This window comes from Lygodium microphyllum, chromosome 7, assembly GCF_053477565.2.
Source record: "Lygodium microphyllum isolate KBCC chromosome 7, Lygodium_microphyllum_v1.1.10, whole genome shotgun sequence".
NCBI classification, from domain to species: domain Eukaryota; kingdom Viridiplantae; phylum Streptophyta; class Polypodiopsida; order Schizaeales; family Lygodiaceae; genus Lygodium; species Lygodium microphyllum.
The window spans coordinates 36,909,177-36,921,060 of NC_141141.1; positions in this window are offsets into that span (position 1 = coordinate 36,909,177).

Genomic DNA, 11,884 nt, shown 5'->3' on the forward strand with positions numbered 1-11,884 from the left:
GATACCATAATCAAACTGAAGTGGAGGGAGTTCACGAGGTCAATCAGATGAGAGATCAGGAGCTCAATGTCATCTTCTCCTCCATTATTCTTCTCTATTTCTCCAACAGTCCACACCCACAAAATGGTATTCTCAAAAGATGGATACCCCAAACTTAAGGACACTTTACATATGGTTGTACTTTAGATACACACAACCATAGGATATGACATATTTATCAACAGAAAGAAAAGAGCAGGAGAGAATGAGCAGGGAATTGGAAGATCAGGAGCAGAGACTCATGGACCTGGTACAAAGACAAGGAGAAAGTATGGAGGAGATGAAAAAGAGAGTCGAAGAGTGGACATGCCAAAATGAACGAAGAGTGAAGACCTTGGCACATCGCTTAGCTCTCGTGGAAAAAGAGAAAGTCCTAGCAGAAATTAGAGCAAAGGCAGTCCAAGTGGGCTTCAATACTCAACAAAGCGAGCTTTCCTCAATACTCTGATGGATGCCACTCACATGGAGGAAGGGAAGTCCCATGAGGTGGTAAAGAAGAAGCTGAGCATAGCATGCAGAGCTCTGCAAGTAGGGCTACACATGCCACCACAACCCATTGCACTTGGGTTGAGCCTTGATGAACAATGCAAGTACCTATTGTTGGATGGCCTAATCCCCCACGAGATTGATACACTAGGGTTTGTAGAGGAGGTACAGCAAGAAGATCGCCAAAGGGGTGAAGCTAAACTACAATTCGACATGGGCAGATTTGAAGAAGAAGTAATCCCACGACCCCCTTTACTCCACTCTGAAGAACAATAGTAGTCAATAGACACATCCATGGAAAGAAAAACCACCCTGAGGGAAAAAAGAAAGAAAATGGTGCAAGAAGCCAGATAGAGATTGAGGGCCAAACCTATAGCATAGCCGTCCGCACCTCTTCCACCATGCCTAGGTGACCTGCTGGCCAACTTCCATGCAAAACTTGTAGTTTGGGAGAGACAAGAAAAAGAGAAACAACCTTTAACTTCAACTTCCTCCTCCCCAACGGCCCCTGCAGAGTCACTCCCCTTAAAGTAGTGAAAGAGGTGATCGGCATTGGAAGTCGGCCAGCTAGTAGGCCAACAATGGCTGCAAGAAAGAGAGAAGAATGCCACCCTCTGGGGCACTGAGGATGCGGAGTATTGGCAAAATAAGGTTTTTGAAGTGCCTCGTTCTGTGTGTGGATATGAGTGCCAACCACTTTGACAGAGACGCATTTGCGACGACAATGTGTTCTCTTGGATGTCTTTTTGTAATACCCTCCCCTTTGAGAGAAACAACCCCACCATCATGGTGTATCCTCGTAGGGTAGGAGTAAATTTTGATACAGACACCCATGGTTGCTACGACTTTTCCATATCATATATAAACCCCGTACTACTACCTTAGTACAAGCCCTCACTTTCACCTCAGACAGCCTAGATGCTACCATGACTCGCTTCATTGCTGACTTATCCTCCTGTCCCAATCCCTCCTTCATTACCACATGCAACTACCTTAGGCTATTAAAAATCTTACTTAAGTAGGATCCCAACCCGAAAAAGCGTGGTCTTCCCTCACTCTTTTTTTATCCTAAACCCATAGATAGCTACGCAATGACCCACCTAATGATGCAAGCCAGCCTTCTACCTTCCTTCTTCCTAGCTATTCTTGAGGATATGAGTGACAGCCAATTCACCCACTGTAACCACCCATCTCTCTCCAACACCTCTCTCCATGTACACTTGAACCTTAAGGATTACATGCAAAGCTAGAAATTTTTGAGTCACTCCATTAAATCCCCTTCCCCACCACATTCTGATGATGATAACTAGCAATTAGCTATTGCCCAAATCATGTAACTCAACAAGCACAAAAAAAAAAAGGAAAAGCAAAGAAAAGAAAAGAGAAGGCCAAACACAAAGACAACAAACAAATAACAATGGAAGAAGCACATGACACGTCCAAACACAAGTCGCGGCACATAGCTCACAATCACTGCACCTAGGGATCCTCAAGTTAGGCACGTCTGGTGACCTCGATTGGTCGGCTCCCATCCTAACCCCCTATCCCTTTTCAACTCCCGACTTCACGCTTAGGAAACCTCAAGAACATGACATACCTAGGGAGGTAACACTCACCTATGGCTAGACCTATCACCCTAAGCTACACACACCGCACCTCCCTTCGCACGAATAGGGTCCTCAAGTGTGAGACATCACCTAGGCTTACCTGTGGTTAGACCCAGCTCTCCATTCCATGAGCACGAGCATAGAGCACTGCACATTGAGGTAGACACTCCCCTTAGGTAGAGCACTTTCTCCATTCAAGTACAACAAGATGTTGCAAACCACCAACTTCGAAGGCTTCAATCATCCACTCGACATACCTTAGGTTCTCCATCCAAATCATTACCAAAGCTTCCTAATCAATGGAGTCCACATGTGGCCCTATCATCACCCCATGAGCCACTTGCCCAGAACCCACCCTTCCACAACAAAGAGCTCGAAGTGCCATGGGACTGGCACCCATCTCGGAGGGGGGTAATGTTAACCTCAATTTGAGATGGCAAAAATATGAAGCAAAGAGTGAAAAAAGGACAGAAAAAGAGCAAAGGAACAAAGGTAGCCCCTAAAGCTAAGCTGAGGAAAAAAGTGTAATTTTAAATGAAAGGCGCCTCAAAAAGAGCGCCAGGCTCCGTCCTATGCCATTTGTAAAAGAATAGACAAGTGTGGGCTCTTAATGCATGAGGTAAGAAGAGGGAAATAGGAAAAAGGACCTTGCCATAACAACTGGTCATGTAAAAAGGGATGGGTTCCCTTTTCATCAGAATCAACAACAATGACTTCTTGTACAGAAGGATGTTGGATTTCTTGTATATCTTCAATATATGGATAGTTGTTCTTCATATTCAATAAGAGAGAAGAAGATGGAGGATATTGTATGCAAAGACAAAGAAGTTGAAGAGAAGGGTGAAATGTTTCAGAAGGATATTGAGAACCAGTTAGTGCAAGGATTTGATGTTGCTTTGTTTAAAAGCGAGAACATTACAAAAGTGAAAGAAAAGGAGATAGAGTTGAGTGCAGAGATTGAAATAGGTCCTCTTGAATGTGTACCAACATTTCCTTGTTATCTCATCAACAAAAAGAGATATGTATTGCTAAATGATATTCAACACCTTTTTTTATCTTAGAGAAGATTACTACTTGGTAATCCTTGCTGCATGGGGTCAAAATGATAAGAATTTTATATTTATGAAGAGGAATTGCTAGCAACTCTTGATGTTGAGGGAGAGAATTTTCAAGACAGTTATGTAGCCTTGCATTCTTGTATTAATCAAATCGTAGAATATAAAAAGGAGGGGATACCTACAAATGAAGAGTACTTACAAATAAAACAGAGATTTGGTATTGATAACATGGGTTATGAAGAGAAACTAAAGTCTCCATTAGAGAAGAAACCAAAAAGTTCAATAAATCTATATGACGATAGTCTTCTTGAAGAATATGAAAACCCTAAGGTATGAAAGATAATTCTAAGATATCCTTTGTGATTTATATTAGAGTATGTTATGCATTATAGACAATATATTTTTGGATATTTATATACTGACATCTTATACTATTATGGTTTATTGTGCAGATAGAAATTGAAGATGTAGACAACTTTCTTGAAAGAGCCAAGGGCTCAAGGCCATTGAAGCTTGTGGCAAAAGTCAAGGCCTTGGTCATTATATTGAAAGCTTAAATAATCAAATAGTTGCAATTTATCATGGCAGGTTTTCAAGATCTCCAAGCTTACCAATAATGGCTTTGAAATCTATCTCCAAGGTGATTGGATCCCAAGCTTTCAATAGAGGTTCAAACAAGATAATTTTGGTAGAGAAGGAAGAAGTTGTAAGAGTTTTTGGCTTCATGCTTGGATATAGTGGATCTAGGGTAGTATAGTTTGGAGTTCTTGCCTCCTATTTTCTCTCCCATGTACGAGATGCCAAGAATTTGAAGCTCCTTCCAGGCTATAGGAAACAAGAGTTCATAAAATGTAGAGGTCACATCGAGTGGGATGAAACAAAAGATTCCCTTAGAGGACCTAGTGAATTCCCTAAAACTAATCAGACTAAAAGATGTTAAGGGTTTCTTGAAACCCATCCTTTTCCATCTCTTTGTCTAGTTTGTAACCATTTAGAATATCTTTGCTTTGCACAGGAGTTTAAATATCTCACTTTTCTTCTTTGGGTAATAGTGGATATAGTCATTGCCAAAGATAATGTATTACATGATGCGATTGTGTCTTTGAGCTTAAATTTGTGTCAAATTTTTCTGTAGAACCTTTGAAAGTCCTCTAATAAATTTTTTGGTTTGTATCTTCCACATCCATGTCTTGTGTATTTAAAGTATTTTGTTCTTGCTTGATAATGTGATTTTTCCATACCTTGGGTTGACCAAATAGATAGAGATCTATATTTCTTGATAAAATATGGAGCATGGTTGTATAAAATATGCTGCATAGTTAACAAATAAAGAAATTCAATTAGAAAACCCTATATGAGTCAGACAATAAAGAGGCATACATATGAAAACTTCTTACCATATAGTGAGTGAAGTGTTGATTATCCCAATCTTCTTTCATTACCTTTTTAAAAAGGTTCAATTGGTTTTTTAAGTCTTTGAGATCATCATCATTCCACTCTGTTTTATCACAATAAAAGAATACTTTGTCTAGTGTTTCCCAAACATTGGCTTTTCTATTCTGAGCTTACCCATTATCAACATGATCCTTAATTACATTATGTAGGCACTTCCATTGATTATATCTAATAGCCACCATTTCTAGAGTTTATCTTACCAAGTCTCCTATGAAAGTCTAGGAACATTCTAGCCTTCACTCCACCAATAGATGGCTTTTTGGGGACACAATTGCCATCCTTAGACTTTTGAAGATCTGGTTCAATAACAACATTACCACCATGCAAGCCAATTGCATATAAGACTTTTTCAATCTTTGTTATAACATTTGTTCTAGCTGATAATGGCTTTAGCTTCCATGCAAATCCTATATAAAGATAAACAAACTTTTCAATTATCCTACAAAGTGCATGAAGTGTACAGATATGGGCATTCACTAAAGGAATATCTAGGACTGGCTTAAACTATGGATCCTTGTTGTGCCTAGAAGGAGCTCTATTCTAATTGCTTGAGTTCAACTCTATGGCTGGGGACATGCAATATAGGCAAGAAGATCTAGAGTTGGCTCCCTTTGATACATTGTACATACATTTAAGTATCTTTAAGTTACCAGCTATGTGCCACTCAATCTTATAGTTTCCAAATCCTTTAACAAATAGCTCTTCTCATGCTTGTTGTCTCTTAATAACATCAAGTATTGGTGTTCGATGAAAAACCCAATACAATGTATCAAAATTCTATGTATCTACTTTGAATGCTCCTAACCACCACGTGTTGTGTTTCGATTGAATACTAAATGACATTGAGTGATTGTAACGATCTTATGAAAGTGCTCTATTCATCAAGGTAATAGAGACTCTCTCTAGTTTTGTACATTTTAGAATCTCACTTTCATCAAGTTTAACCACAAATCTAGCCACTCCTTGTGCCTCTTTTAGTGACAAGTCATAAAATCTAATCATTAAGCATTGTAGGGTGGAAAAGTCAAGGAAAATATTGTTGAATTCATTGAATACAACTTCCTTTTTCTTGCCCTTGAAGCTAGCCTTGATATGGAAAGGCTCACCCAGAATCTCCATTACCGTGTTATTCACTCTCTATCTAATAGTTCTAATCACATATGGCCTTTGAAGTATGCAATTACTACTTGTTCTTGCTTCATATTTGACTGTAAAAGTTGAAAAAGTTATACATAACCATCTCAACTGATACCAATATTATCTAGTGTCTTCTGCAGTAACTCAGTATCCAAAGAAATATCCTTTTTAAATGACTCCAAGCATTGTTTCTTTGCCTTTTTAAATTTCTTCTTCTCCAAAATATCTTTTGAAACTACTGAAGAAAGAAGATAATAATAAATTTGAGATGCTTTCAAAGAATCTCTTTCACTTGCATCCGGTTGAAGAAGAGACTTAAACAAAATCAACATCGCAAATCAATACAATTAATTATAAACAATGTCATATTTCATATTTTTAAAGTGGAAAAAAAATACGTTGCTACTTGGATTCTTTTACTACAACCACCTCCTCCTTGTCTAAGACTCTCAATATTTCTAAGAGCTTTTTGTCGATTTCGAGGTCCTAAAATAGTTTGCTTTCGTTGATAAGATTTGATGTGTTTCTCCAACAAATGAATCCTCTGTTGATAGCCTTCTAGCTTCTATAGTAACTCGTTGTTATGTTTTGATAAAATATAGTTCTCCAATTTGAGGACATCCTTTTTTGCAACCAAGTTAAGTGTATATCCTAGAAACCCATTATAACCATCACTAATGAACCTCAACAATGAAGAGCTATTATAGAAAGGTGGAGTGCTATTTTTGCTAGGATCTTTGGGATATAGCCTACCATCTAACCAAAGATCAAGATTCTTTTTTCCTTCAAACCTGAGTATATGTTTTGTAGACTCTTAATAGTAATGGGTTTTTTTCTCTTCATTATTGGTTTATACTCACTATCCAACTCAATATGAAGATGATAGAGATGCATTTTACTAGAGCTATGAAGATCATTGGATGACTAATCCATAGCTAAGGATAAGGAAAATGAAGAAGAAACTAGTAAGAATGGGAAAGAAAAAAGAGAGTGAGAATGGAGGGAAGTAATGAAACGTCGAAAAAAATTCAAATTGAATATTATTTTTCACTTTAATGAGGATGAGTAAGATCTTTGTTAGGACAATCTTTGTCACCTTTATGGCGGCATAGATTTCTAGGTTTGATGTGACCATGAGAATATCACGACAATGACTTATTAACAAAAAAAAAATTATATTTACTTACCAAAATATAAACATTTTTAAAAATTAAAATGATTTTATTTTCTAAAATATTTTCTCTCTCTAAGATTGCTTACAGGGCATTTCTGAGGCCTCAAAACTCCCCTAATGGGAGGTGCTTTTTTACCCCAATGTGCAATTATGCACATACATCTTATCTCAAAATTTAAACTATGCATACATATGTTTAAATAGTTTCAAATATAATTACATAACTATATGAAAATTTTAAATACAAAAAATGCTAAATATTGCTAAATGTTAGATTTTGTAACACAGTTATATTCCATTATCCAAAAAATCCACAAGTTAGAAGTATTAAATATTACAACGTATGGAGTTGGGACATCTAAGGAGACTCCACAATTTCTAAAATGTGTGGAGCAACATGTAGAAATCACAAAGCACATTGGATAGAATTTGAGCAAGGAGTATAGAACACACAGCAAATATGAGAAGAATAAAAATTGCTTTAACTTCAAATGAACTGATACAAAGATGCATTTGTTCACCGATGTGCTTCCGCTATGAAGCTTAGATTGCGATCCAAGTAGATGATAGGTGAAGAGCTTAAGGGTAGCTAAAAGAACTCTAACTGGGTGAAAGATAGATTGATGATGGCTTTTGAGGGGTCTTCCTTTTATAGCCCAAGAAGGTAGTCTAGTCAACCTATCCAACCATAATATGAACCTTCCCTTATCAGCCAAGGAATATTCCTTGACTCCAAAACATTCTAATAACTCTCACGACCTGCAACTTAATGCATTGTGCCTTGAGTTGCTACCAGCATAACTACTCTATCTAACCTAAAGGCTAGATCTACAAAGATCACCTTTTTGCCATCTGATCACATAGACCTCATTTGATATACAAGTCAAGACCCTCGTACTCATACATGGCTTATCCTCATAATAGAGGTCTTACAACTTAGAGCACCATGTATCATTGGTGGCACTTTACGAGAGTGGGACATTGAGCATAACTACCCCCTTCTCCCCAATGCCACTTGCTGCCACAAGTGAACTACACCCTTAGCCGAATGTTGAGTCTCTAAAGATGAAATCGAAGGAGATCCTTCATAAAAGAGCTTCGGTGAAGATATTTACTCCATTCTCCTCTATTGGATAGTAGACCAACTTTACTATCCCATCCTCAATCATATCACACACATAATGATACTAGATCTCAATGTGTTTGGTGTGTGCATGAAAAACTCGATTTTTGGCAATGGCGATGTAACTCTGATTGTCACATCTTAGCACTGTTGGGTTGTCATGCTTTACTCCCATATGCCATATGATCTTCCTTAACCATACTGCTTTACATGTAGCAAAGCAAGCTGCCTTTGTACTCTGCTTTAGTAGAAGACAACACCGCATTTGGTTGCTCCTTACTGGTCCAAGAGAATACAACTAAACCTAAAGAGAAATAATATCTAGAAATTGATTTTTTGGAATCACTGTCGCCCATCTAATTTTAGTAACGGTTCCCCATCAGAGCACTTCTAGTCTGTGATACCAGAGTCAATGTTCCCTTCAAGTATCTGAGCACCCACATCCCAGTTTTCCAATGGCTTTCTCGCGTTTGAGAACTTGCTCAAAACACCAATAACAAAACTGATACTAGCCTGGCGTTACACAAGCAGATGAAGCTGCCAACCTCCCAATGTCTACTAGTAATGATGTATCCTCAAGGGATAGCTTCACATTGATCTCTATAGGTGTAACTATCTCCTTACACTTGGTCATGCCAAATGCTTTTAAGATCTCCCATACTTCTTTTTCTAAGAGAGGAAGATTTTGCTAGGCTCTTGCAAGACTTCAATTCCCAAACAATGGTGTAATAAGCTCAATTCTATCATTTCAACCTCACAACTCAAAGCCTTTTGAGTCTATTGGATCATATCTTCATAGTCACATGTAATAAGAAGGTCATCCACATATATGACAATCACTACAAACTTTTCACCATCTCTATAAACATACAAGTTAGAATTTGAGGCACATCTTTTGAAATTGAAGCCTAAAAAGAATTTATCTATCCGCTTGTACCATGCTCTTAGGGCTTGCTTCATCCCATACAATGCCTTCTTCAGCTTACAAACTTTGTTCTTAGAATGGGGAACCTCAAACCCCAGTGGCTAAACCACGTACACCTTCTCCCTGAGGTCACCATCTAAGAACACTGATTTAATATCCATTCGGTAAACTAGTCACTTCTTATGAGCGGCCATTGCAAGTACTATGTAAATAGTGGTCATTCCAGCAATTGGAGCAAATGATTCTTGAAAATCAAATCCTTCAACTTGTGAAAATCCCTATGCAACTAATCTGGTTTTGTACTTTTCTAAGCTACAACCATCAGCCTTGTACTTTAACTTCTAGACCCACTTGGTGCCAATAATGTTTCTCTTTTCTAGACAATCCACTAGCTCCCAAGTATTATTCTTCATTATGCTTCCATACTCAGCTTGGATAGCTACTCTTCATGCTGGATCGGTAAGTACTTCTTCCAAGTCTACTAGCTACTTTACTTCTCTTATAATCTCAACCATCAAGACCATATAGGACATGTGAGCACAAGCCTTTCTTTCCTCCTTTATTCTTGTAGCGTGCCCATATATCGGTTGTTCACGCACATTTTAGCGGTCCATCGAGAAACAAATCTAAGTGCCACTTTCCGACACTCCCATGGAATGTTTCGGGGTTTGTCGCCTAGGTTTCTCGAGTCCACCTTGCAACGGAACGTTCACGGCCGAACCCACTAGGATCATCCTGAAATTTGGGTTCCTAGTGGTCAAGGTCTCATGATGGCATTCTAGCATCAAGTCTTGGACATCCTACTTTACGCAGAGATACCCAAGCCGGAGCAGATCCATACCACACTTGGTTCAAAGAGAATAGGAAATGAGAGGGATGAGCCACTCAACCTCTCTACCCGTAGGGCATAGTCCCATTCCGGTCTACTAAAACAGCATGAATCGAGGTTCTAACCTAACAATTCCTAAGGGTCAAGACGAGCGACTGCAAAACCTTGTGAGAAGCCTCCTAGCTCTTTGGGATCACCCTGCCCTAGAATGGGCGGACCCATTAGGGTTTCGCCCACCCGCTTCCCTTGATAACTTTAGTTTTCTAATTAGTTCCATCACATTTATGTCTGACATTCAAAATCAGCTTCCTTAATTAAGCCTTTTAGGGAACAGGGTTCGTTCGTGTAATTTACAACACTGACATGAAAACAGAGCAAGCAGTCCTTTTGTCAAACAAGTTCCTTAACTTATCTTCAAGTTAATCTTTGTCTCCTGCCCATACGAGAGAAATTATATTTCCCTTCTGCCTTATAGGAGTTCCTGGTCCAAATCACATGGCACCATACTTTCCATCCATTATCTAGAATAGGATCTTCCAACGCCACAAACATTGGGCTCATGGTAGTCCTCCAACTCCGTTCCAAACTAGGCAAGGGGTATCCAAAGCTAGGCCAAAGCTCCACATGACCCCAAGCAACCTAGGTGTGAGACAAAACTTCCATGGTTGGCCTTTTTGCCACTCGACCTTCGGCTCGTGAATCGAGCAGTGCCCTCTCGGGTTGAGACATGGCGTGACCTTGGAGATTATCAACCATTGATCGCGAGGTATACATCTTTTTGCGATGTGGATTATCTTTTTGTATAGAGGACTATTAATCATGGAGTATAAATCTTTTTGTGATAAAAGACTATCATTTTACACATTTATGGAGACGTTTCAAAGTATACATCTTTTTGTGATATGGTTATTGTGGGTTTTTTAAATGGTATAACGAGTGTTTAGTATACATATTTTTTAAAAACTCGATGAAGACTATTGACCTTCCTAATACACCCTAATAGAAATCTTTTTGTGATAGGGGATTTCACTTAGACTTACAAATCATGGCCCTTGAATTAAATAGCATTGTTGGGGAGATCACCTTACAAACAAGGCTTTTTGGTTGTCACCAAGTGATTGAGTCCCAAGTTGGAAATTGTGCTCTCATTCTTCTTGTGGTAGATGAAAGTGGTCACATCAATTTCCACTACCAAAGCTACAATGGCGATTGCCAACGCCCACCAAAAGCAACCATGTGCACCCTTCGAGACAGACCCCATCTCTCTCTCTCTCTCTCTCTCTCTCTCTCTCTCTCTCTCTCTCTCTCTCTCTCTCTCTCTCTCTCTCTCTCTCTCTCTCTCTCTCTCTCTCTCTCTCTCTCTCTCTCTCTCTCTCTCTCTCTCTCTCTCTCTCTTATTGATGCACACAAGGAGAAGAGGAGAGAAGAAAGAACCTCCCTTTCGATGGGCTTTACTTGTGATGGTGCTCCAGTACTATGCCACTAGCATTAATTGCAATCTATGCTACATTTGTATGCTTGTGCGTAGTTATGCCTATTTCAAGGAGAGAGGGAGAGGGAGAGGGAGACAGGGCCCTCCTATTGGGTGACATGCATCATCACCTCCACTGTCTTGTTCTTCGCTAGTTTTGCTACCCTTCAATAAAGGAGTCCCCCCCAGAAGAGCTAGATTGCCCACGCACTCTATTTGCTACCCTTCAAAAAAGGAGTCGTGAAGAAGATGATGAAAGAGGGATAGGAGAAAGAAGACACTTTGTCACCACCAACAATCCTTCTTTTTTTTTTGCAAAAAATGGGTTTTGTGTTGATGTGGTGGGGCTGAGCCTCTAGAATATGGGTCTTGTGTTGATGAGTTTTTTGTTGTTCAATGCTTGAGCTTCCATTACAAAAAAAAGGTTGTGATAGCCCCCGCATTGTCTGCATGCATGCGGATGATGGGGGGTTGCCGCCCCCTTTTTTCTGCGGTGGATTGACTCAAAATGAGTTTTTGGTTATTGTGGGAAACTTGTACTATTGGATTGATATGAAAAATGTATACATTAGACATGAAA